Below are 24,067 nucleotides of genomic sequence, written 5' to 3'. Positions count from 1 at the left end.
TCATATCAATAGATGTGGAAAAAGCATGACAAAATCCAACATCCATTCCTACTAAAACTCAGTAAATTAGGAATTGTGGGGAACTTCCTTAATTTGATCAAGAAAATCTACAGCTTTCCTGCTAGGATCAGGAACAATGCAAGGATGTCCCCCTTCACCACTGCTTTTTGACATGGTACTGGAAGTCCCAGCTAATGTAATAAGACTAGAAAAGGAAATAAAAGGTATACAGATTGGAAAGGAAATAAAAATGTCTTTGTTCATAGATGACATGACAGTCTATGTAGAAAATCTGAAAAAATCTACACACACACACACACACACACACACACACAAATCCCCAAACTCCTAGAATTAATAAGCAGTGATAACAAGGTTGCAGGATACAAGGTTAAGGGGCATCTGGGTGGCTCAGTCCGTTAAGCAGCTGCCTTTGGCTCAGGTCATAATCCCAGGGTCCTGGGATTGAGCCCCACATCCTGCTCCTTGCTCAGCAGGGAGCCTGCTTCTCCCCTGCCTGCCGCTCCCCCTGCTTGTGCTTGCCTCTCCCACTCTCTCTCTGTGTCAAATAAATAAAATCTTAAAAAAAAAAAAGGGATACAAGGTTAATAAATAGGACAATTGCTTTCCTATATACCAGCACTGAACAAGTGGTATTTGAAATTAAAAATACATTACCATTTATATTAGCACTCCCCCCAAAATGAAACATTTAGGTATTAAACCTAACAAAATATGTACAGGATCTATATGAAGAAAATTACAAAATTCTGATGAAAAAATAACAAAGTACTACATAAACAGGGATATATTCAATGTTCATGGATAAGAGGAATCAATATTGTGAAGATGCCAGTTCTTCCCACCTTGATTTATAGATTCAACATAATCCCCAACCAAAACCCCAGCAAGGGGTGCCAGGGTGGCTCACTCAGTTGAGTGTCGTGTCTGATTCTTGGTTTTGGCTCAGATTGTGATCTCATGGGTGGTGGGACTAAGCCCCCCCTCAGGCTCTGTGCTCAGCAGGGAGTCTGCTTGGGGATTCTCCTCCTCTGCCCCTCCCTCCACTCTCTCTAAAATAGGTAAAGAAATCTTAAAACAAACAAACAAACAAACAAACAAACAAACAAGGACCTGGGTGGCTCCATCAGTTAAGCATCTGCCTTTGGTTCAGGTCATGATCCCAGGGTTCTGGGATCAAGCCCTGCATCAGACTCCCTGCACAGCAGAGAGTCTGTTTCTCCCTCTCCCTCTGCTGCTCTCCCTGCTTGTGCTTCCTCTCTCTCTCTCTGTCAAATGAATAAATAAAATCTTTAAAAAGAAAAAAAACCAAAACAGCAAATTATTTTGTGGGTACTGACAAAATGATTCTAAAGTTCATATGGGGATGCAAAAGACCCAGGATAGCCAACACTACCAATACTGAAGGAGAAGAACAAAGTCAGAAGACTATCTGATTTCAAGAATTACTGCAAAGATCCAGTAATTAAGACAGTGTGATACTGGGAAAAGAACAGACAAATAGATCAGTGGAAAAGAAGAGAGAGCCCAGAAATAGACCAACATAAATACAGTCAACTGATCTATGACAAAAGTGAAGGCAATACAATGGAACAAAAATAGTCTTTTCAACAAATGGTGACAGAACAACTGAATATCCACATGTAGAAAAATGAATCTACACAAAGACCTTACACCTTTCACAAAAGTTAAGTCAAAATGAAGCACAGGCCTAAATGTCAAACGCAAAAACTATGAAACTCCTAGAAGATAACATAGGAGAAAACCTAGATGACCTTGGGTATGACAATGACCAAAAGCATGATCCATGAAAGAAATCACTGATAAGCTAGGCTTCATTAAAAATAAAAACTTCTGGTCTGCAAAAGACAATATCAAGAGAATGAGAAGACAATCCACAGACTAGAAGGAAATACTTGCACAAGACACATTTGATGAAAGACTGTTATCTAAGATATAAAAGAAACTCTTAAAACTCAACAATAAGAAAATGACCATCCAACTAAAAAATAGGCAAAAGACTTGAACGGATACCTCACCAAAGAAGATATTCAGATGGCAAGAAAGCAAAAGAAAAGATGCTCAACACTGTATGTCATTACAGAACTGCAAATTAAAACAATGAAATATCATTATACACCTATTATCCAAAACACCAAAATCCAAAATACTGACTATTACCAAATGCCGATGAGGAGATGGAAGAAGAAATACTCCAGAATGCAAACTGGTATAGCCACTTTTTTTTTTTTTTAAAGGCTTTATTTATTTATTTGAGAGAGAGAGAGAGAGCATGAGCAGGGGCAGGGGTGGGGACAGAGGGGGAGGGAGAAGTCAACTCCCTGCTGATTCTGGGATCATGACCTGAGCCGAAGGCATATGCTTAACTGACTGAGCCACCCAGGCGCCCCTGGTATAGCCACTTTTTGAAGACAGTTTGGCAGTTTCAAAAAAAAAAACAAAAACCCAAACATCTTCATACCGTACAATCCAGCAGTTATACTCCTTGGTATTAAATTAAATGAACTGAAAATTTACATCCACACAAAAACTTGCTCATAGATGCTTACAGCAGCTTTAGTCATAATTGCCAAAGCTTGGAAGTAATCAAGATGTCTTTTAGTAGGTGAATGGATAAACTGGTGTATCCAGACAATGGAATATTACTCATTGATAAAAATAAATAAGCTATCAAGCCATAAAAAGACATGGAAAAAACTTAAAATGCCTATCAGTAATTGAAAGAAGCCAATCAAAAAAGGTCACATACTTACTATATGATTCCAACTGTATGACATCTAGAAAAGGCAAAACTATGGGGGAGTCAGTAAAAATATCAGTAGTTGCCAGTTGTTAGGAGGGAGAGAGAAATGAACAGGCAGAACACAGAGCATTTTTAAGGCAGTGAAACAATTTTGTACAATACTGAAATGGTAATACATGTCATTATACATTTGTCAAAATCCACAGAATGCACAACACCAAGAGTGAACCCTAAAGTAAACTATGGATTTTGAGTGATAATGATGTGTCAGTACAGGTTCATCAGTTGGAACAACTGCACCACTCTGGTGCTTGATGTTGACAGTGGGGGAGGTTACTCATGCTGGGGACAGGGGGTATATGAGAACTCTCTGTACTTTACACTCAATTTTGAAATGAACTTAAAACTGCTCTAGGGGCGCCTGGGTGGCTCAGTTGTTAAGACTTCGGCTTAGGGCGTGATCCCCGATCCCTGGGATCGAGCCCCGCATCAGGCTCCTCCACTGGGAGCCTGCTTCTTCCTCTCCCACTCCCCCTGCTTGTGTTCCCTCTCTCGCTGGCTGTCTCTCTGTCAAATAAATAAATAAAATCTTAAAAAGAAAAAAAAACCGCTCTAAAAAATAAAATGTATTAATTAAAATATGTACGAAAGAAAAAATACCAATTTTCTGTTTTCAAGTATTAATAGTTACTGCCTTTAGAAGCCTAAAGAAAAATGAGAGGTTATAATTTTTATACAGAAGAAAACTATATATTCAGAAATGTTTACATTAAAAAAGACTCCCTACCTTACATCGGAAACCGGGGATGTACTGTATGGTGACTAACATAATATAATAAAAAATCATTAAAAAAAAAAAAAGACTCCCTAAAAATTGCTTACTAAACCTCTGCCATCTAAATCAATGGGCACTTGTGATTTTATTTTTATTTTTTTAAAGATTTTATTTATTTATTTGACAGAGAGAGACATCGAGAGAGGGAACACAAGCAAGGGGAGTGTGAGAGGGAGAAACAGACTTCCTGCCGAGCAGGGGCCCAATGCGGGGCTCTATCCCAGGACCCTGGGATCATGACCGGAGCCGAAGGCGGACACTTAACGGCTGAGCCACCCAGGTGCCCCTGGGCACTTGTGATTTTAACTGGAATGGTGAACACGTAAACTTCTAGAAAGTGTGTTAATTTTGTTGTCACATATCTCCTGGACAAGAACTTTATATAAAAGGTTAATAGAGTTGCTTAGAGAGGCCTAGTAGAAGCCACCACAAATAGGAAATCAGACCAAAGTGGTCTCAATGGTCCTGTGTCAATCCATGTTGTTATAATCAGCTCCTTAAGATTCTGATGGCCTGAATTTTTTTAGAGGGGGGAGGGGTGGATGGAGAGGGAGAGAGGGAATCTTTTTTTTTTTAAAGATTTTATTTATTTATTTGACAGAGAGCAAACACAAGTAAGGGGAACAGCAGGCAGAGGGAGGTGGAGAAGCAGGCTCCTCGCTGAGCGGGAAGCGGATGTGGGACTTGATCCCAGGACCCTGGGATCCTGACCCGAGCCAAAGGCAGACACTTAATGACTGAGCCACCCAGGTGCCCCGAGAGATGGAATCTTAAGCAGGCTCCACGCCCAGGACAGAGCCCAAGGTGGGGCTCGATCTCATGTTCAATCTCACACCCCTGAGATCATGACCCGATCATGACCTGAGCTGAAATAAAAAGTTGGGACATTTAACTGACTGAGCCACTCAGGTGCCCCTTGGTGGCCTGAATTTTAAATGATGAAGTCACCATAACCCAACTCTGAAAAAGCCTGTCCTAAGGGATATAATCACTGCCAACATTTTCTGAACCCTGGCAATGCCCTTGAGAGTAAATGGAAGTGCTTTAGTGAAGACCGTAAACAGGTAATAATAAGAGAGGACTTTGGACGCCTGGGTGGCTCAGTTCGTTAAGCGTCTGCTTTCAGCTCAGGTCATGATCCCAGGACCCTGGGATTGAGCCCCACATTGGGCTTCCTGCTCAGTGGAGAGTCTGCTTCTCTCTCTCCCTCTGCCTGTTGCTCCCCCTGCTTGTGCTCTGTCAAATAAATAAATAAATAAAATCTTAAAAAAAAAAAGAGAGAAAGCGAGCAAGCTTTGGAGCCACAAAAACAAAACAACCCATAAAAAATCTGAGTTAGATTACCGGTTCTGTCTTCTGAATCCTAAAACAGTACTTAACTTCTCCACATCTCAGTTTCCTCATTTATATAAAAGAGGAAATGGGGGACACCTGGGTGGCTCAGTGGGTTAAGCATATGCCTTCGGCTCAGGTCATGATCTCGGGGTCCTGGGATCAAGCCCCGCATCGGGTTCCCTGCTGGGCAGGAAGTCTGTTTCTCCCTCTCACACTTCCCTTGCTTGTGTTCCCTCTCTTGATGTCTCTCTCTGTCAAATAAATAAATAAAATCTTTTTTTTTTTTTAAAAGAGGAAATGGCAATACAAATTTAATAAGAATACTGTAAGAATTCAAAGTAACAGTTTCGCAAAGCACCTACCATAGGGTCTGGCCCATGGTGGTTCCTATCTCTTTCTTTCTTTTTTTTTTTTTTTAAAGATTTTATTTATTTATTCGACAGAGATAGAGACAGCCAGGGAGAGAGGGAACACAAGCAGGGGGAGTGGGAGAGGAAGAAGCAGGCTCATAGCAGAGGAGCCTGATGTGGGGCTCGATCCCATAACGCCGGGATCACGCCCTGAGCCGAAGGCAGACGCTTAACCGCTGTGCCACCCAGGCGCCCCTGTCTCTTTCTGTCTAATCTACATTGCCATCTTTACCCTTGATATGATGCATGGAAAGACAAGATGGAAGAGAAAAAAATAGGCCTTCAGATATATGTATCCAAAGAAATTATCCAAAATCCTTGGCTTTAATTATAAAATCAAATGATTAACATTATTGTGTCAGTCTCTTTTTCACAAAAAAATGAGCATATTCCTGCAGCCATAGGAGTAATGGTTTATGCTCTGTGCCTTAAATCCAATCCTGCCCACGTGATTTTACCCTTCTCCCTAACAGACTTAAGCATCTGACTATTTTTGCTTATCCAAGAAATAAAGGAGGCCCAGCAGCTTTGGAAAGCCAACCCAATTTAAGCCCTTAAAGGAAAAAAAACAAAAACAAAAAACTATGTCCAAGTCATGGCAGAAAAAGGAGAAAAATATAATCCAGCTAGTGAATAATGGAAACGAGCAGATTAAACACCTGTTTTTCACTGAAAAGCCCCTTCATGAAGACTAAAAACTAGCAAAGCAAACCCCACATTGTACAGGAGTAAGAAAGCAGCTGTATTTCCACACTCTTAGGTTTTCACAGGCTTCTGTCTTATGACATGACTCATTTCCAAGGCCTAGAAATGTCCCATCTACACAGTCTCATTAGTTTGGAGCTCTCATTTAGCTCTAAGGTGAAGGGTATGATTTTTAAAGTTAAGATATAGTACAGTTCCTGTACCAGCCTCAGCCACTACCTGATTGTGATTCTTAAGAATCATTTCTTCTCAGGGCGCCTGGGTAGTTCAGTCAGTTAAGCATCTGCCATTGGTTCAGGTCATGATCCCAGGGTCCTGAGATAGAGCCCTAGGTCAGACTCCCTGCTCAGCAGGGAGTCTGCATCTCTCTCTTCCTCTCCCTGTGTGTGTGCTCTCTCTCTCTCTCAAATAGATAAAATCTTAAAAAAAAAAAAGAATTATCTGTTCTCTCAACATTTTTTTTCTGCAAAATAGGGAAAACAACATTCCACTCACAAAACTCTTGTGAGAATTAAAAACCCATGTCAGAAGTGCCCAGAGTACAGTGCATGGCTCATAGTAGACAAAAGGCATTAATTCTCCTTCCTTCTCCCTTTGATATAGCCTTGTGCTCCAGGGAGAAAGAAGGGCATGATTTTTCCTTTCCACAAAATTAACCAGTACCACAGTCAGGTTAGAGAGGACAGGGCTGAACTCAGACTCTAAGTATCTTTTCCGATATATGAGTCCTGACTCCAAGTCACACTGCAACACCTCACTTTTGAAGGCCACACTCTCACATTCAGGATACACCGCTATTATTTTAAGAACCACGATTAGCTCAGGGCTACGCTAAGTAATGAGATACAAATGCTTTGGGAATCTGTGGGTTCCCAGCATTACTAATGAGTACTATCAACTGCATTCTGTTTAAGATATGGACAGACAACTCCAAGTTGCCAACAGCTCTTTGAAAAATGCAGAGGCAACGATCAGAGGAAGACTATTTTTGCTCCTTCCTGTAGCCTCTGCTAGGTCATTTGTGGTTTATTGTTGTTGTTCAGTTTCATTAAAGGTTAGTACCACTAGGGAAGCTATATAATGTGGCAAAACAAATAAAGGCTTTGGAATCAAGCTTTGATTCAAGTCCTAGCTCTGCCGCTTCCTTGCTATGTGACACTGAACAAGTCATAACTTCTCAGAGCCTCCGTTTTCTCACCTATAGTATTTTTTAAAGTTCAGGTTGCCCCTTGAATGGGTTGTAAAACCAATTTAGTGGCTTGCAAATAACATTTCTTTTGAAGTAAAAATGACACTACATGTAATAAGGGTAATAAGGACAAGTACTATTCCATGAAACTATGGTTTCAGGTATATATATATATTGATATGCAGGTATACACAAATATGTGTATAATGAATTGTAATATAAAATCTTTCTTACAGTGGATAATGGTCAAAAAACTGAAAGCCACTGGCCTTTATAAAATGAGACTATCAGGTAGGTGTGTATAATGTTATCTTCTGTTTTTTTCAGAGTATTTGAGAATTTGAAAAAATAATGTGGGCCAAGTATTAGCAATTAACCTTATCAGAATCAGAATATCTGAATACAACCTTATTTAAAAATACTGAGAAAGTTCCTTTTCACTGGTCAATTTCAGATTCCTTATTTTATTTTCTTCACAGCATGCTTTTCTGTTTTACTTCATTTTACTTTGTTAACTTATTTTCTGTTTTCTCACTAGAATATAAGTTCCGTAAGAATCTTTTCTGGGGGAGCCTGGGTGGCTCAGTCAGTTAAGTGTCTGCCTTTGGCTCAGGTCAGGATCCCAGGGTCCTGGGATCAAGCCCTGCATCAGGACTCCCTGCTCAGCAGGGACTCTGCGTCTCCCTCTGACCATCCCCCTCTGCTCGAGCGCTGTCTCTCGCTTTCTCTCTCTCAAATAAATAAAATCTTTAAAAAAAAAAAAAAAGAATCTTTTCTGTTTTGTTCTTTTTTTTTTTTTTTTTTTTAAGATTTTATTTATTTATTTGACAGAGAGAGAGAGACAGCCAGCGAGAAAGGGAACACAGGCAGGGGGAGTGGGAGAGGAAGAAGCAGCCTCCCAGCAGAGGAACCTGATGTGGGGCTCGATCCCAGGACTCTGGGATCACACCCTGAGCCGAAGGCAGACGCTTTATGACTGAGCCACCCAGGCGCCCCTCTGTTTTGTTCTTGACCTCTGCTTAGCACCTAGATTTTACTCACTCACTTATATACATATACACATATATACACCATAAACATATGGTATATGTATACCTATACAATGTTTATGGGTGTGCATCTGTCAAATGAAAAATGAAGAACATCAATGCATTCATTCCAGTATATTCCATTTAACTTCACTTTCAAAATAATATGAGGAAGAATTTTCATACACAGGAATATCTGTGAACTGAGTTCAACAAGCAGTTGTTCAGCTAAATATCTATAAAAGGTCCAAGTTATTAATGTGCCAAGCTTTCCTCTGAGTATCTACTCATGAACTGTATCTATCACAGGGCTATAGCTCCTTACGTCCAAGAATATTTGACTTGGAATCAATGCTTAGGCTAAAACCCACTGATCATCACCTATGAAGACTATGAAATTAGCCTCTAGCATAATGGATCTGGAGCTGAAAGAGACAAGGGTTCAAATCCCCATTATATCTTCTACATGCTGTGAGGCCTTAGCCAAGTTCCCTTATCTGTTAAATGAAGGTAATGGCACTTATACCATAGGGTTATTTTGAAAATTAGATAAGGTTACATACATAAAATACCCATCACAGTGTCTGATACATAATAAAACCCAGTAAAAATTATTATTATTCGTTCATTTCTCTTTTTTCCAATTAATATTAATGTCTACTTTGTTATAGGTCCTGAGTCTACACAGGGGCGCAGGCACAATTCAAGAGAAACTGGCTATAGTCCCTGACCATGAAGAGCTGAAAGTGTAATAGGAAAGATAAACCCATAAACAAAAAGTATAAAAGAATTACTAGGAGTGCAGTATCTATTATCTCAGCCAGGAAGGCTGAAACAAATCTGCCCTTCTCTAGCCTGATATTAGGGCCTGGTTAGTCTCTAGAATTGAGGGGTATATCAAAACGCTTCTAATTTATAAAATGGAATCGCTTCTGAGATGGGTCAGAGCAGCTCTGAAAGAAGCCCTAGTAAGACTGTAAGAGGAATGGTCAAGAATGATTGTCTCAGGGGTGCCTGGGTGGCTCAGTTGTTAAGCATCTGCCTTCGGCTCAGGGCATGATCCCAGAGTCCTGGGATTGAGCCCCGTGTCGGGCTCCCTGCTCTGCTGGGAGCCTGCTTCTTCTTCTCCCACTTCCCCTGCTTGTGTTCCCTCTCTTGCTGGCTGTCTCTCTCTCTCTCTGTCAAATGAATAAATAAAATCTTAAAAAAAAAAAAAAAAAAAAAAAAAGAATGTCTTAACAGCCAAAAGGTAGAAGCAACTAGTATTCATTGAGAGATGAAAGGATAAATAAAATGTGGTATATATACAATGGAATATCATTCAGCCTTTAAAAAGGAAGGAAATTCTAACACATGCGATAACATGTATGAGCACAGGGGACATTATGCAAAGTGAAGTAAGGCAGTCATAAAAAGACAAGCATGTATGATTCTACTTATATGAGATATTTTGAGTAGTCAAATTCATAGAGACAGAAAGTAGAAATGTGGTTGCCAGGAGCTGGGGGGAGGGAAGAATAGGAAGTTAGTGTTATATACAGAGTTTCAATTAGGGAAAAAGATGAAAAGTTCTGATAACGGATGGTAGTGATGACTGCACAACAATGTGAATGTACTTAATACTACAGAACTGTAAAGTTAAAAATGGTTAAAATGGTAAATGTTATGTATATTTTACCACAATTTAAAAAAGAATAATTGTCCTACAACTTAACAGAAAGAGAGACAGCATGCATCCCCTGTTCTCTGACTTTGGTCATTCTTGTATCTGGTAGCATATCAAGACAGCCTTTCCCAGGTTAAGACATGAGAAGAATTTCGGGGCAGTCCTCAAACATAGGACCCTGTTATAATGTAGTCAACACCTAAGAAACCACAAGTGCACAAACATCCAAACCCAGAATTTACAGCAAAATAGACGATTGCTATACAGTGACTACAGTTTTATTTCTACAAGTGTAAGAAACGAAAAATAAATCGAAGTATTGTATATCTAAAAGCCAGGTAAGGATTATATAAACTAATTCCTAAAGAGATAAGTCCCCAGAAAAAAAATGACTGGCCCATGTGGAGTGGATTTCATATATCAGTACCAAGGTCTCATAACACAACTTTACTGCCTGAAATTAAAAAAAAAAAAAAATCAGAGGCGCCTGGGTGGCTCAGTCGTTGGGCGTCTGCCTTCGGCTCAGGGCGTGATCCCGGCGTTATGGGATCGAGCCCCACGTCAGGCTCTTCCGCTGGGAGCCTGCTTCTTCCTCTCCCACTTCCCCTGCTTGTGTTCCCTCTCTCTCTGGCTGTCTCTCTCTCAAATAAATGGATGAAATCTTTAAAAAAAAAAAAAAAATCATGCTAATTTGCATGAAACAAAGCAACTTTTATATACTAAACAAAAATGTCACAACTGACGGTACTATACAATGACCTGGATTCCTAGTGGCCCAGAAAGATGGGAAATAAATCCCAAGGACCCTACTTCAGACAGACTGGAGAGGGTAGACTCTGGCTGTCTTGCATGATTAAAGGCTATGTCACAGCTCAGTGGGGTCTACACTTTGGAAGCTTCCCCCCAGCAGTGCGCTATGTGACTAAGGACTGGGATAAGAGTGACAACTTCACAAAGGAGATAATAAGAGATAAAGCTTCTTCCTAGTATGTTCAAAGACTCCAGAATCCAAAACTTAACTTCTCTGCTACCCATCCATCTAATTTTCATTAAGAGCAATTTATATCATCTGGGAAGTCAAACGCACTTCTATTTTTACCTTATCAAACCCTAAAATAAAGGCCAGGGTGTAGTGTGGACATAAGCCTTGGTTAGGATCACAGCAATCCTCACATCAAATAATTGGTTTAAGTTTGGGCCAAGTTCATCAACAATAAGATGACAAGGTTCAGGCAAAGCCGGCTGCCTTCTTGCATTTCAGAAAGACTAGCATTGTTCCTGACACTAGTACATAGGTGTAAGCAACCTCTGGGTGGGTAATGCCACCAAACAAAAGCAACACCTTCAAAGTCTCTCTCAGTGACCAGAGGCAGCCAGACACTCAAACTGCCAGTCCTGAATTACGGCCTCTGAATGGTGAGGGCTTCACATTTCACTGATCAGGGCACAGCCCAATCAGAAGACAAACCCCTGCACTGCCAGGGACCAGCAAATCCGCTTTCTTCCAGAGTGCACATGACTGAATGTGCTTCTGTCCATCATCTGGGTCATATATAGTTCAATGCGAGCTGAGCAGACAGGGCTGCAAGGAAATCTGGCGCGGTTCAATACCTCGTCTAGCCTGGGTTCCAGCATCTAATTTTTTTTTACTGACAAATTCATTTCTCTACCGGGACAGGATGCTGTGCTGGCTGGAAGTTCCATTTCTACAGCAAGAATCCTATCTGGAAACACAGAAGTTGTCCTCTAGCCACAGCAGCTCGAACTTTTTTGATTGTTGTTGCTGCTTTCTCCCATCACCCCCACCCCCTTTTGACAAAGATCCAACTGTAAAAAGTCTTACGTAACAGTTCAGGACTACTTCGGTTCTTTTACTGGGTAAGCACTTTCAATTTTTTTTTTTTAAACTAAAAACCATTTTAACATTGAATCTGTTGAGAAGCTTAACTAAAATCTTTTAAGTAATTTGTGTAGTGAAATACTGTCAGTGGATTTTTTTAGTCTCATTTCTGCACGTGCTCCTTTGTTCTCAGAACAGAAGCTTTTTATACACACCCCATAACGCAGCTGGAGAGAGTTATGAAGTCAGTTATTATAAGGAACACAAAGGTTGTTTTGCATTCTTTGCCTTTAGATAATTAATTTTGTATTTGTTTTCTTAAAACAGCGTAGTTAAAAAAGGGAGAAATTCACAAAAGAATAAACTGTTGGAGAAAAAAGTTTGAAGTTTTTACCACCTTTTCTATCTGTAGTTTTGTGTGGCCAAACACTTGTGCTGCCTGGGGCGGTGGGGGTAGTGGCAAGCGTAGACAGAGAGGAACTAAGCCAGACATGGACAAAGGCATGAGCCAAAACCAGACAGTCCTGGCCGTTCGATAGGCCAGCAGTGGGTGAGACAGGTCAGCCAGCTGCAGGGGCGGGAGGGGGGGAGGAAAGGGGCATGGATGTGTGAGGTGCTCATGCGTGCGATCGTGACTAGATTCTGAAACTGCCAGCCATTTTCCCAGCTATGCTTTGTGCAATCTAAAGGAATGCATCTCCTCCGAAGGAGTCTTGCCAGAGCCCAGTGATAGAGAGGAGTGTGATAAATACCACAACATATGGAATCAGAAAATACTGGGATCTGGGGTGGGCAAGAGGGAATGCAGAGGGTGTGGAAATTTTTTAGTGATCTGGAATGTGTTGAGTGACAGGAAGTGCCCCAAGCTCCCCCCCCCAACTCTTCTCAGTCGCGCCTGCTTTTGTCTAACTCTTGTAATCTACACACTACTGCTTACAAAGCTGTCTGAGTTTAAGACAAAAAGAAACATAAAAGGCTCTTCGCTCCATAGTACCTGTGATATGGAAGGAGTGTAAAAAAGCATGGCCCTTCTAGCCTATGGACATTTCTTCAGGTATATAAGACAAAGATAAAATAATAATTTCCCAAGGATAAATGAGAATTATGACTTAGAGTCTGGCTTCCAAATCTGATTTTAAAAAATCCTGATTCCGCTATACTTACAAATGCTTAAGTTGGTTCCTAATTTGAATAAGGCTTGTTTGTTTGGTTAATATACTGCATTTGAAGTTGTTTCTATTTTCTCTGTATAAATTTGGACTTCGGGGGGGAAATGCAAATAAGTAGAATGCACTAAAAAAAAAAAAAAAAAGGATTTTTCCCTTCATTGGTTAAAAAGCATTTTCAAGGGTTGGTTTCTTGGAAAAAGCAGCTCTTTCTCATTTTTATATGTATACTATAAAGAGAACTTTATGCCATAATAAATGTAAGGTAGAAAACTTTTGACAGAAAATAATACAGTGTTCTAGGTGAAAAACAACTTAGCATTTTCTCAGACTTCCATATTATCAACAGAAACACTAAAACTTGGTAGAAAAGTAGCCAAATAATTGAATGGTTAACCCTACTTCTGGAGGATAAAATGGAAAATTAAGTGTGAATAAAATGATACTTGGGAATGTTTCTACCTCCTACCACAAAGGATGTTAGTGGTCAGCCTAGGAGTTAATCTTTCCTAGTGTGGCTCTGAGCCTTCATGCCGAGCAGACATTATTCACATGACGATTCGAAAAGTCCATTCATATATCTCACTACCTGGATTTGAATAGAAACCAGACAGCAATTCTTTAGTTCCAGCCACCATTCGCCCCACTGGACAATAGCGATTTGTTAGCACAGAGTCACAGGCTGTGGGACACAAAGCTTGGAGCTGCAGAAAGATGGGGGATTCAGAGAACAGGAAATTACAGGCCCGATGCACTCCTGGCAGTTCTGAGAATACAAAAAAAAAAAAAAAAAGGCAACACAGCGATGCCATGTTTAAGAGCTACTTCTAGCTTTTTTAACCACCTCCAATGTCATAAAAGCTCTATTGTTGGAGTACATAAAGTCACGAGTCCCATGTGCTCTCTTTTCTCACTATAGGGAACTTCATTCAATGCCCTGGCACAGTCAGAAAAATCAAAAGCATCCAGAGTTGATTAGTTGTAAGTTTTGACAGAAAGGAGAAGAATATTTTATAAATAAATTGTCAGAGAAAAAATATGCTTAGTAACACAAGTGACACAGAGTAAAACTAGTATCTTTCACAAATTATTTCATAAGACCAATCAAAATGAAACCAAATGTATCAAGATTCCAGGGAAACAAATTTTTCTTCAAAATATCATATAAAATCTATTATTTAATTCAATCAAAAGTTTCTTCAGAAGATACATATCAGGGGGCGCCTGGGTGGCACAGCGGTTAGGCGTCTGCCTTCGGCTCAGGACGTGGTCCGGCGTTATGGGATCGAGCCCCACATCAGGCTCCTCCGCTATGAGCCTGCTTCTTCCTCTCCCACTCCCCCTGCTTGTGTTCCCTCTCTCACTGGCTGTCTCTATCTCTGTCAAATAAATGAATAAAATCTTTAAAAAAAAAAAAAAAAAAAGAAGATACATATCAATTTAAAAACTAATCTTATACAGAACATTTCTGAGTTCTGAGTTGTATTTTCCAAAAACAAAGAACTAAAATTAAAGCCCTAAGGATTTATTTTGGCATATTAGAAAGGAAAACTACATTTTCTTTTGTTGGTTATCAAATTACTGTAGTTCTATGGCTAGATTTAGAAATTGCCTCTACCTCCCTCTCTTTAGACCTAAAAAATAAAATTAATGGACATTCTAGGTGAGGGGAGAGACGTAATTCTCCAATCTCAATCAATGAGCACAGGCTCCCATCCAGGCCTTCATGCTGCAACCTGAGCACCAACAGGCCAGAATGGTGTCCATTTCAACAGGAGGAGACCCTACACAAGGAAGTTATAAATGGTTTTGTTCTTCAGCCTTTATTCTCTGATCCATTAGCAGACACAAATCCTAAATGATATCATACCTGAAATATTCATCAAATGAGATCATGAATTATCAAAAAGTGCTTTGGAAATACAAACTGTTCTACTCTGGTCCCATGGCCTTAAAACGAATGCCTGCTAAAGTTAATGCTGTTGGAAAACAAATCAGCAACTTTTAAACTACCAATTACTGGATCTCTTCAAATTCTATCATTACCCACCAAACACAAGCATTAGTTACGACCTCAAGCTGTGCTACTGTCCAATACAGTAGCCACAAGCTAAATGGGCTATTTTTATTTGAATTTAATCAAAATTAAATAAAACAAAAAATTCATTTCTTCAGTCATGCTAGCCACATTTCAAACACTCAATAATCCCACGTAATGAGCTGCTATCATATTGGACAGCACAGATATAGGATATTTCTATTAGAAAGTACTACTGGGGGCACCTGGAAGGTTCAGTCGGTTAAGCGTCTGCATCGGCTCAAGACATGATCCCAGGGTCCTGGGATTGAGCCCTGCATCGGGCTCCCTGCTTAGTAGGGAGTCTGCTTCTGCCTCTGCCCCTCCCTTCCACTCATGCTCTCTCTCTCTCTTAAATAAATAAAATCTTAAAAAAAAAAAATGTACTACTAGACAGCAATAATCTAGACTATGCTCAATCCAGAACACCTACCTTCAACTACACATTCAGCTGGACATGAAAGAAATTCACCTCTAAGTAAAAAATATAATAAAAATATAATGACAAGTATGACAAGGCAGCTAGCACCATGATACTTGAGATAGGTGTAAAAAAGCATTTTGAGGGGTGCCTGGGTGGCTCAGTCATTAAGCGTCTGCCTTCGGCTCAGGGCGTGATCCTGGCGTTCTGGGATCGAGCCCCATATCAGGCTCCTCCGCTGGGAGCCTGCTTCTTCCTCTCCCACTCCCCCTGCTTGTGTTCCCTCTCTCTCTGGCTGTCTCTATCTCTGTCAAATAAAAAAATAAAATCTTAAAAAAAAAAAAAGCATTTTGATACCAAAGGTTTCTTTTTTTCTTGGTCCATAATAAAGAGGTTATGAAGAATATTAAGGCAGTAGTGGCAGACACGTAAGAGTGGCCAGAGTAATTAAAATGTTCCAGAATGGTACTTAGTATCAAAAAGTTCTTCCTAGGGGCACCTGAGTGGCTCAGTCAGTTAAGGGTCTAACCCTTTATATCAACTTAGGTCTTGATCTCAGGATAGTAATTTCAAGGCCCTCACTGGGCAGTGTGGAGCCCATTAAAAAAAAAAATTAAAATTAAGAAAAAAGAAAGTTCTTCCTAAACATATGAAGCAAGTAATTCTATGGTCTCCTTCACATTACTGTCATGGACAATATGGAACAGCAAAGAACAAGGGGCTTGAAATCAGTCAGACCTGGGTTTGATTATGAGTACCTATCCTACTAGCTAGTGAATATTAGGCAAATTAATCCACCTCTCTGAGATTTAGTATCCTTATCTACAAAATGGAGAAATAGCTAACCTGCATGAGGTAGGGAAGGACTCAGGATAAAGTATATAAAGCATCCAGAGTAAGGTGCCAGGCATGTAGTGGGAATTTTAAAAGGGGTAGCTATTATTTATTAGCATATTTTCCCCCCTAAATCTTTACAATGTGACTACTTATAGATAGACAAATACTATTCAACACACAAAGCAAGCTGTCATAATTAGGTATCCTAAAATACTAACACTGGCCATTCAGTAAATCAACTGGAATAAAATGGAAATATTTGTATGCCAGATAGCTTTCCCCTGCCAATATGTGACCACACTGCTCCATACAGCCTGGCTTTTTTACCAGAATAATCTCATGTCATACTTGACTCAAATAACCAGCAAGGTCCCTGTGTGTTCAGAGTCTTATATTTATGGGTCTAGACTTAGGTTTTTATATAGAAGGACAGTGTTCTATAACTAAAAAGTAAACTCTAGCAAGAGATGCATACATTGTTGGGTGAATTTAAAAAAATGGCTTCCCAATAGAGAACCTGATGCCTGTTCACCAAAATAGAAAAGGTTATTTTTATTTTTTTTTAAGATTTTATTTATTTATTTGTTAGAAAGAGAGAAAGAGAGAGACCACAAGCAGGGGGAGCGGCAGGCAGAGGGAGAAGCAGGCAGAGAGAGGAGGAGAAGCAGACTCCCCGCAAAACAAGGAGCTTGATGCAGGACTCCATCCCATGACCCTGGGATCATGACCTAAGCCAAAGGCAGATGCTTAACTGACCAAGCCACCCAGGCATCCCAGAAAGCATTATTTTAGAAATCCAATGATAAGAAGCCTCATTCGCCCTTGCTGAGATGCCTGAAGCACAGAGGAAAACTGTAGACAGAAATCTTTTTTCCAAGTATTGGACTGGGGCTTTTTTTTCAAGGAACATTTAAGTAACTCAGATTATAATAATAGTAATAATGAACTGGTAAAACACCCAATGCCTTATTGCCTTTAATTATTGTGAACTTGGTATCTGGTCAAGACCAGATGCAATGAGTGGTGCCTCCCCAAGGCTTGAGTGGATAAAAAAAGAAAAAATCCAAGTGATTCCTTCATGATCATGTCTTAACTTCCAAATCTGCCATTAAATAAACTGGACATGATAAACATGGATATGAGGTTCTTAAATTCTGATGTCATTCTCAACCCATCCTATGCCTGCTAGGTCCAAGAATCATGGGTCTTAGTGTCAAGTGAACATGGGTTAGAATCCTGGCTCTGCTACTTTTTTATTATGCGATCCTGAATAAGTCAATTCCTCTCTTTGTCTCAGACTCTTCATGCATAAGATATGAATATTAAAGCCTTCCTTCCAGTCATTTTAAAGGTCATACACAAAGGATCATACACATAAAACATCTTGAACATCCTGGCACATGGAAACCACTCATGGAAATGTCAATTCTATAAAAACACAGTAAGGTCTTAAAGTCCAGTTCATTGTCTGACTCTTCCCAAACATGAATGGAAAGAGAAGGGTTCCAGGCTGATTTATAGCACAGACAATTCTCTGTTTAAATTTTAATTAAAACAAACATGAAAATAAAAGCTGTCAACACTGCACAAAGAGTTTCAAGTCTTAAAACATAAATATTAGGGGTACCTCGGTGGTGCAGTCAGTTAGGCATCCAACTCTTGGTTTCGGCTCAGGTCATGATCTCAGGGTCATGAGATCAAGCCCGGCCTTGGCCCTGAGCTCAGTGCAGAGTCTGCTTAAGACTCTCTCTCCCTCTACCTCTGCCATTCCCTGCTCCTGCACTCTCTTTAAAATAAATAAATAAATAGGGACACCTGGGTGGCTCAGTCAGTTAAGTGTCTGCCTTCAGCTCAGGTCATGATCCCAGGGTCCTGGGATCAAGTCCCATATCAGGCTCCTTGCTCAGCAGGGAACCTGCTTCTCCCTCTGCCTGCCACTCCCCAGTGCTTGTGCTCGCTCTCTTTCTCTCTCTGACAAATAAATAAGACCTTTGAAATAAATAAATCTTTTAAAATAGAAACAAATATTAAATAAGTTGATTGAATAAATACAGGATAATTTTCTGAAAAGTGAGGTAGAACCTCAGATTTTAATATTATAAAATATAATTTAATACTGATACTAATTTAATGCTGTTGAATATATAAAAATCATTTCCTTAAATTAAGAAATAATATTTCTTTTTGGAATAAGATTTCTACTCATTCTTCTTGGTGATTAAAACAAAAATATGAAAGTTCTTAAATACTGCCCCAATCAAGAAAACAGCCTCCTGCAGGTAACGGAAAGAAAATTCATTACTTTTAAAATCAAAGCCATGGAAGGAATTCCCGGGTAAGTGTTTTCCTACTCTATCTGTAGATTCATTTTAAAGTTGAAAATAATCCAGCAGAACTAGAAATAGTAGGTGTTTCTTAATCCCAAATAACTGAAAAATACTGGACATGCCACATAACCTTTCAGACTAGAGAAAGTAGATTTTCAAAAAAAAAAAAAAAAAGATGAAGAAGAAGAACTATAAGGGAGATAGTGTGGTGTAGTCAGACGTCTGAAAAGGTAGATTTGTCTCCAAGAAAAGGACTGGATTAGATAGAGGACATCAAATCCTAGCTCAGCCACTATCTAGCTAGGTGACTTTTAACAAGTCATTTCTGAGTCCTTGTTACCAGCAGTGGTCCAAAAAAAAAACCATTCATATTAGAGACTAAAGAGTTATAGCACTTAGAGGTGAGAAATTTGGACTGGCCAGAGTGTATTCAAATTCAGTCTCTGCAAAGCCTAGTTACCATAAAAGATTTTACAGGACTGCTTAATTGGATAGATTAAATAAACAAGAAAGATAGTTACATAAAGATAGATAAGATAGATCAGATCGCAAGATTTCCATGGATGCCATTAGCATACATAAAGAAATCACAAAAGGTAACCAAAGGAAAGGTTCCTCAGCAGGCAGGTGTTTCTGAGTTCTTACTAAATGCTGATCAAGCACAGCCTTCTTTTTCTAGTCATTTATCCAACAAATATTAAGTTCCCAATATGTATTATACACACTGCTAGACCCAGGTTGAGTAATGAACAAAACAGATATATTAGCTGCCCTCATGAAGCTGACAAGCTATAAACTAGGATAACCATGGCCAGAAGCCGTATCATTTTAAAAATGGTAGGGATCTGAGAAACTCTGAGAATGAGCCCCGTGATTTGAGGGAAGTGCCTGGCCATCTGTTGAAGCTGAACTAACACAGTCCATAAGAATATGGAAGAATACACTCTCAGCTGTGTTTGATTCAAGCAAAGAGATATACTAAACTACAAGATCTTAATGGCTTTTAAACCAGTAAGGAAATGAAATACCCTCAAACACATACACTGGTTTCAAATGACCATTACTCAAATCTGTGGTAAACCACTATCTCATGCAAAAACTCAGTCTCCTTTTGATGGATGATTAAGAACAAGATAATTTCTGCAGGGGAGACAGTAAAGGGGTCGAGGCATGGAATGACAGTCCAAGAATCATGATACATTGGAGCATTAAATGTGATACATATTGCCTTCACCCCCTTCCCTAATATTATGTTTGTAGCACTCAGCATCCCTTTAACAGCACATGCTATGACCATCATGATTACACAGCTAGTGTACTCAGAGTACTCAACCCATGACTCAGCTAGTTCTTAGCAACCAAGAATATTTGAGACATGCACGATAAATACGAAGAGAAGGAAAGGCTGGAGTCACAACTAGGCTTCTGTAATGATTCATCTTAAAAACTAGAACCACGTATGCTTACAAGATGTCTAAATATTAACCTTTCTTTCAATTGGAATTTAGTCTTCACTGTCATAGAACTATAAAAAGAAGTTGCTGTTACCAATGAAATAAAGTATATACAGGTACCACAATGGCACAATGTTATTTCGACAAAACCCAAGGTTCCCAATGTTCCAATCAAGAAATTCCCAATCTAGTTTCTTGACATTTACAGAACCTGAGGTTCCACCTACATTTTTTCACTGGTAAAGATTAAATATCATGTATCTTTTGCTTTTTCTTTGTTCACTGGATATCAAAGTCAAATGAAAAAGAGATCTAGCATATGTACTCAGAAGAAATTAGACAATTACATCAAAAAAGAGGATCCCAACCTGCTCATTTGTTATTAAGACCTAAATTTTGGTGTAAGTACCTCCATTTGGCTAATAGCATTATATTTTGTCAGCCTCACTTCTCTATATAATTCTGTATTACTAGAACAGAACAATTTCTTTTGCTTGGCCACTTAGAAGCTTCTAGGTGTATAGCTCATTCATTCGAAGGATGTATGTGGAGTGCTTAGTATATGACAACTCCTGTTCTAGGAACTAGATGTACAATAGGAAACAAGACAAAGGCCCCGTACTTGGGCACTGTAGTCACAAAGACATGGATCCAGTCTCAGCTTGAGCGCACTCTGACTGTGTGACCCTAGACAAATCTGTCTCTCTGAACCACAGGTGCCTCCTCTACAGGGAAAAAAGATAAAGTAATACAACTTCACAGAGCTGTTGTGAAAATTATATAATCTTTGTCAGTGTCTGATATAGTGCCTAGAACACCACAGATGCTTGACAAATGGTAGTTATAGTTTTACAAATATGTTACTATTATCCAGCCTACTTTCATATTCATCTATATAAGAATAACTCCAATTTTTTAAAATAACAGGTTGCAAAGGCTTAAGTGTATCTAAAATATTTGTTTCAGGCGTTAACAGCTAAGCAGAATAAGCCATTTATATATGAAATGCTACTTCTGGTTATTATAGCAAGAATATAAAAGAAAAATACTTTGAAGCTGGCATATCAATAGTGAAATGGAGGGTCACACTCACACAGATTTCAAAGGGTAGGACACTCTATCACTAGCAGTATTACTACTTCAGCCAATTTAATCAGAAATTGTACCGAAGAAACATGTAAAAGATTTGGAATCGCAATCTACCACAGCCATCAAAAAAGGCAAAGGAAGCATGTCTTTCCTCTAAAGATTATTACAAAAGTCTCATAAAGAAAATTCTCTGAAGGCAAATTCCTAGCTGATTGCAGTGATATACCTTATAAAATAACTTATTTTTCATCTCATCTTACTGCAAATAGACTGGGAAGCACAAAAACTAGGAACACAAAAAAAGTTATTCACACTCCAAAAAGTTATTCGTAATCTATCTAAAGATAACCGTTGTCAACATTTAGTAAATTCCCTCTAGTCTTATTTTGTAGTTATTTAACATATTAGTTTTTTTTTTAATCCTGGCAGTTTTTCCATCATTATACATGTAATACATGATTTGTAGAAAATCTACATAATAAAGAAAAAATAAAGAAAACTTGCCATCCACAATTCCACTCACAGAAAAAATCTTCTAATATCTTGATGTAGTTCATACACAGTGGAATCAATTCTCTATAGTTTTACATTCTAATTTGTTCACGTGTAAGTATTTTCAAAAAGTCATTAAAATGGGGACACCCAGTGGCTCAGTCAGTGAAGCATCTGCAATTCAGCTCAGGTCATGATACCAGGGTCCTGGAATCGAGCCCTGCACTGGGCTCCTTGCCCAGCAGGGGAGTCTGCTTCTCCCTCCCCCTCTGCCCCTGCTCATGTGCACTCTTCCTCTCTCTGTCTCTCATTCACTCTCTCTCTTAAATAAAATCTTTAAAAAAATAAAAATGAAGAAACGTATGCATCCAATAAACTTTTTTTAAAAAGTCATTAAAATGACTTTTTATTTTACTTTATTTTTTTGAAGAGTTTATTTATTTGAGAGACAGAGAAAGAGCGAGAGAGGGCATGGCAGGGGCAGGGCAGAGGGAGAAGCTGGCTCCCCACTAAGCAGGGAGCCGAACGTGGGCTCAATTCCAGGACCCTGAGCTCATGACAGATGCTTGACTGACTGAGCCACGAAGGTGCCCCTAAAATGACTTTTTAGATATCCAGGTAGTTTCCACTTATTCTCTATTATAAATAATACTGTAGTGGATATATTTATACAAAAATCGCTATCCACATTCCTGATCTTTTTTTTTCTTTTTTTTTTTGGTCTGACAAATCTATATTCCTGCCAAAAGGGACTGATAGCACTGTCTCACCATAAGCTCACAAACACTGAGAATGTGCTATACATAATTAGCTGCCACCCAAATATAATAAAGTTTGTTTGTTCAATAATGAAAAGTGAAGAGATTTTGTTTTTTAAGATTTATTATTTTTTTAGAGAGTGCGCACATGTGGTGGGAGGGGCACAGGGAGAAAGAGAGGGGGGAAGAGAGAATCTCCAGCAGACTCCCCACTGAGCAGGAAGCCCGACACAGGGCTTGATCTCAAGACCCTGAGATCATGGGCCGAGCTGAAGTCAGACGCTTAACCAACTAAATTACCCACATGCCACAGGAGAAGAAAGTTCTAAAGGAAAATTCAAATAGGGGAAGAAAGTAGAAGAATCTCCATAGTAAAATAAAACACATCCCTAAACATGCTGAGCAGTTGACATAAATCTTGAAAACCTTCCAACAGGACACAGGGAAGTTTCACATCAGGTTCCAAAAGTCTCAGAAATAAAAACAAATCAATTCAAAACAAAACAAAAATAATCTCGTGGATGTGTTTCACTACTTGAATACCATGAATCAAGAATCAGTTCTACCTTTGGGATAAAAATGAAATGGAAAAATTAAGATGTACGAAAACCATTGTTTTCACACTGAAATTATTTTCAAATTTTAGGAGCAAAGATATAAATGTGGATATATATTTTTGATTTCCCAAATGTAACAGAAAATTCTATAAATTCTTTCCAAGACAAGACAACCAAGAATATAATTTATTCAAAAAATCTTTATGGAACGACAACTTTGTTTCAGATACTTTAATGGATGTATAAGAGATCCAAAGTTGTTAACAGGAGTTCTTTCCTCAAAAAAGCTTGCCTCTAGAATCCTTCACAATCTGGCCCTCTAACATCATGTAGTATATGCCCTGTCTGAGTGTTGAAATATCACATATCTCAGGCCATGTCTGGAAAAGGAAAACCTTTCAGGACACTGTACTGAGTGATCAACTTAAAAATCAAAATTCCTTGAGAGGGAAAACAACAACCACCACCACCAAAGTCATATAATCCAAATGAATAAATTCTACTCACATGGCTTCACACCAGCACACAGTAATGTTTACCCAAGTTCCTATGGTCAAGAGGAATTCAAATATTGACAGGAAGAAAAATACCTTCTACTTTCCACAAAATAACTAATAAAACTACTATCATTTTTCATTTCTTTGTAATTTCCCCTGTAAATCCTGCTTAATTTGAGTATTACAAGAGAGATTTCTCCTTAACAGAAAATAATGCCCCCAGTTCCTGCGGATATTAGTATCACACAGGATAGAAACTGTCATAGTAACTTCATGCTCCAGAAATAAAAGCTGATCAACTCAATGTGAAAGGTCAGACTTCTGAGAAAACTCTGCAACTGCTAAAAGACTTTAATACTTGCATATACCTAAAATGTTTCAGAAATACGCCCTCTCCCAAATAATAGCAAGTAACATTTATCAAGGGCCTACCACGTGTGAGACCCTATGCAATACTTTTCTCAACATGTCATTTCATAATCAAAACCACCTAAAAAGCCCAATACTGTTATTAGCCTCTATTTTATTGATGAAGATATTCAACTTGGAAAGAAATTATTTGTCCATTGTCAAAAGTGCTAGGAAACAACAGAGTCCAC

General features: G+C 39.0%; 1 protein-coding gene and 1 long non-coding RNA gene across 5 annotated transcripts in view; one reads left to right on the top strand and one right to left on the bottom strand.

Moving 5' to 3' along the window:
• NR6A1 (nuclear receptor subfamily 6 group A member 1) overlaps positions 1-24,067 on the bottom strand; it is a 219,634-nt gene that overhangs the window by 106,458 nt on the left and 89,109 nt on the right. The window lies entirely within an intron of this gene.
• The window catches only part of LOC148108554 (uncharacterized), a 63,452-nt gene continuing 50,861 nt past the window's right edge, over positions 11,477-24,067 (top strand). The window contains exon 1 of the long non-coding RNA XR_015727309.1: positions 11,477-11,831. This is a non-coding gene — a long non-coding RNA (uncharacterized LOC148108554). The remainder of the gene's footprint in view (positions 11,832-24,067) is intronic.

Source organism: Ursus americanus, chromosome 18, assembly GCF_024610735.1.
Source record: "Ursus americanus isolate L20-20 chromosome 18, mUrsAme1.1.p, whole genome shotgun sequence".
In the NCBI taxonomy this organism is placed as follows: Eukaryota; Metazoa; Chordata; class Mammalia; order Carnivora; family Ursidae; genus Ursus; species Ursus americanus.
The sequence above is the reverse complement of the archived record's forward strand: the minus strand, read 5'-3'. Positions and strand labels throughout refer to the sequence as shown.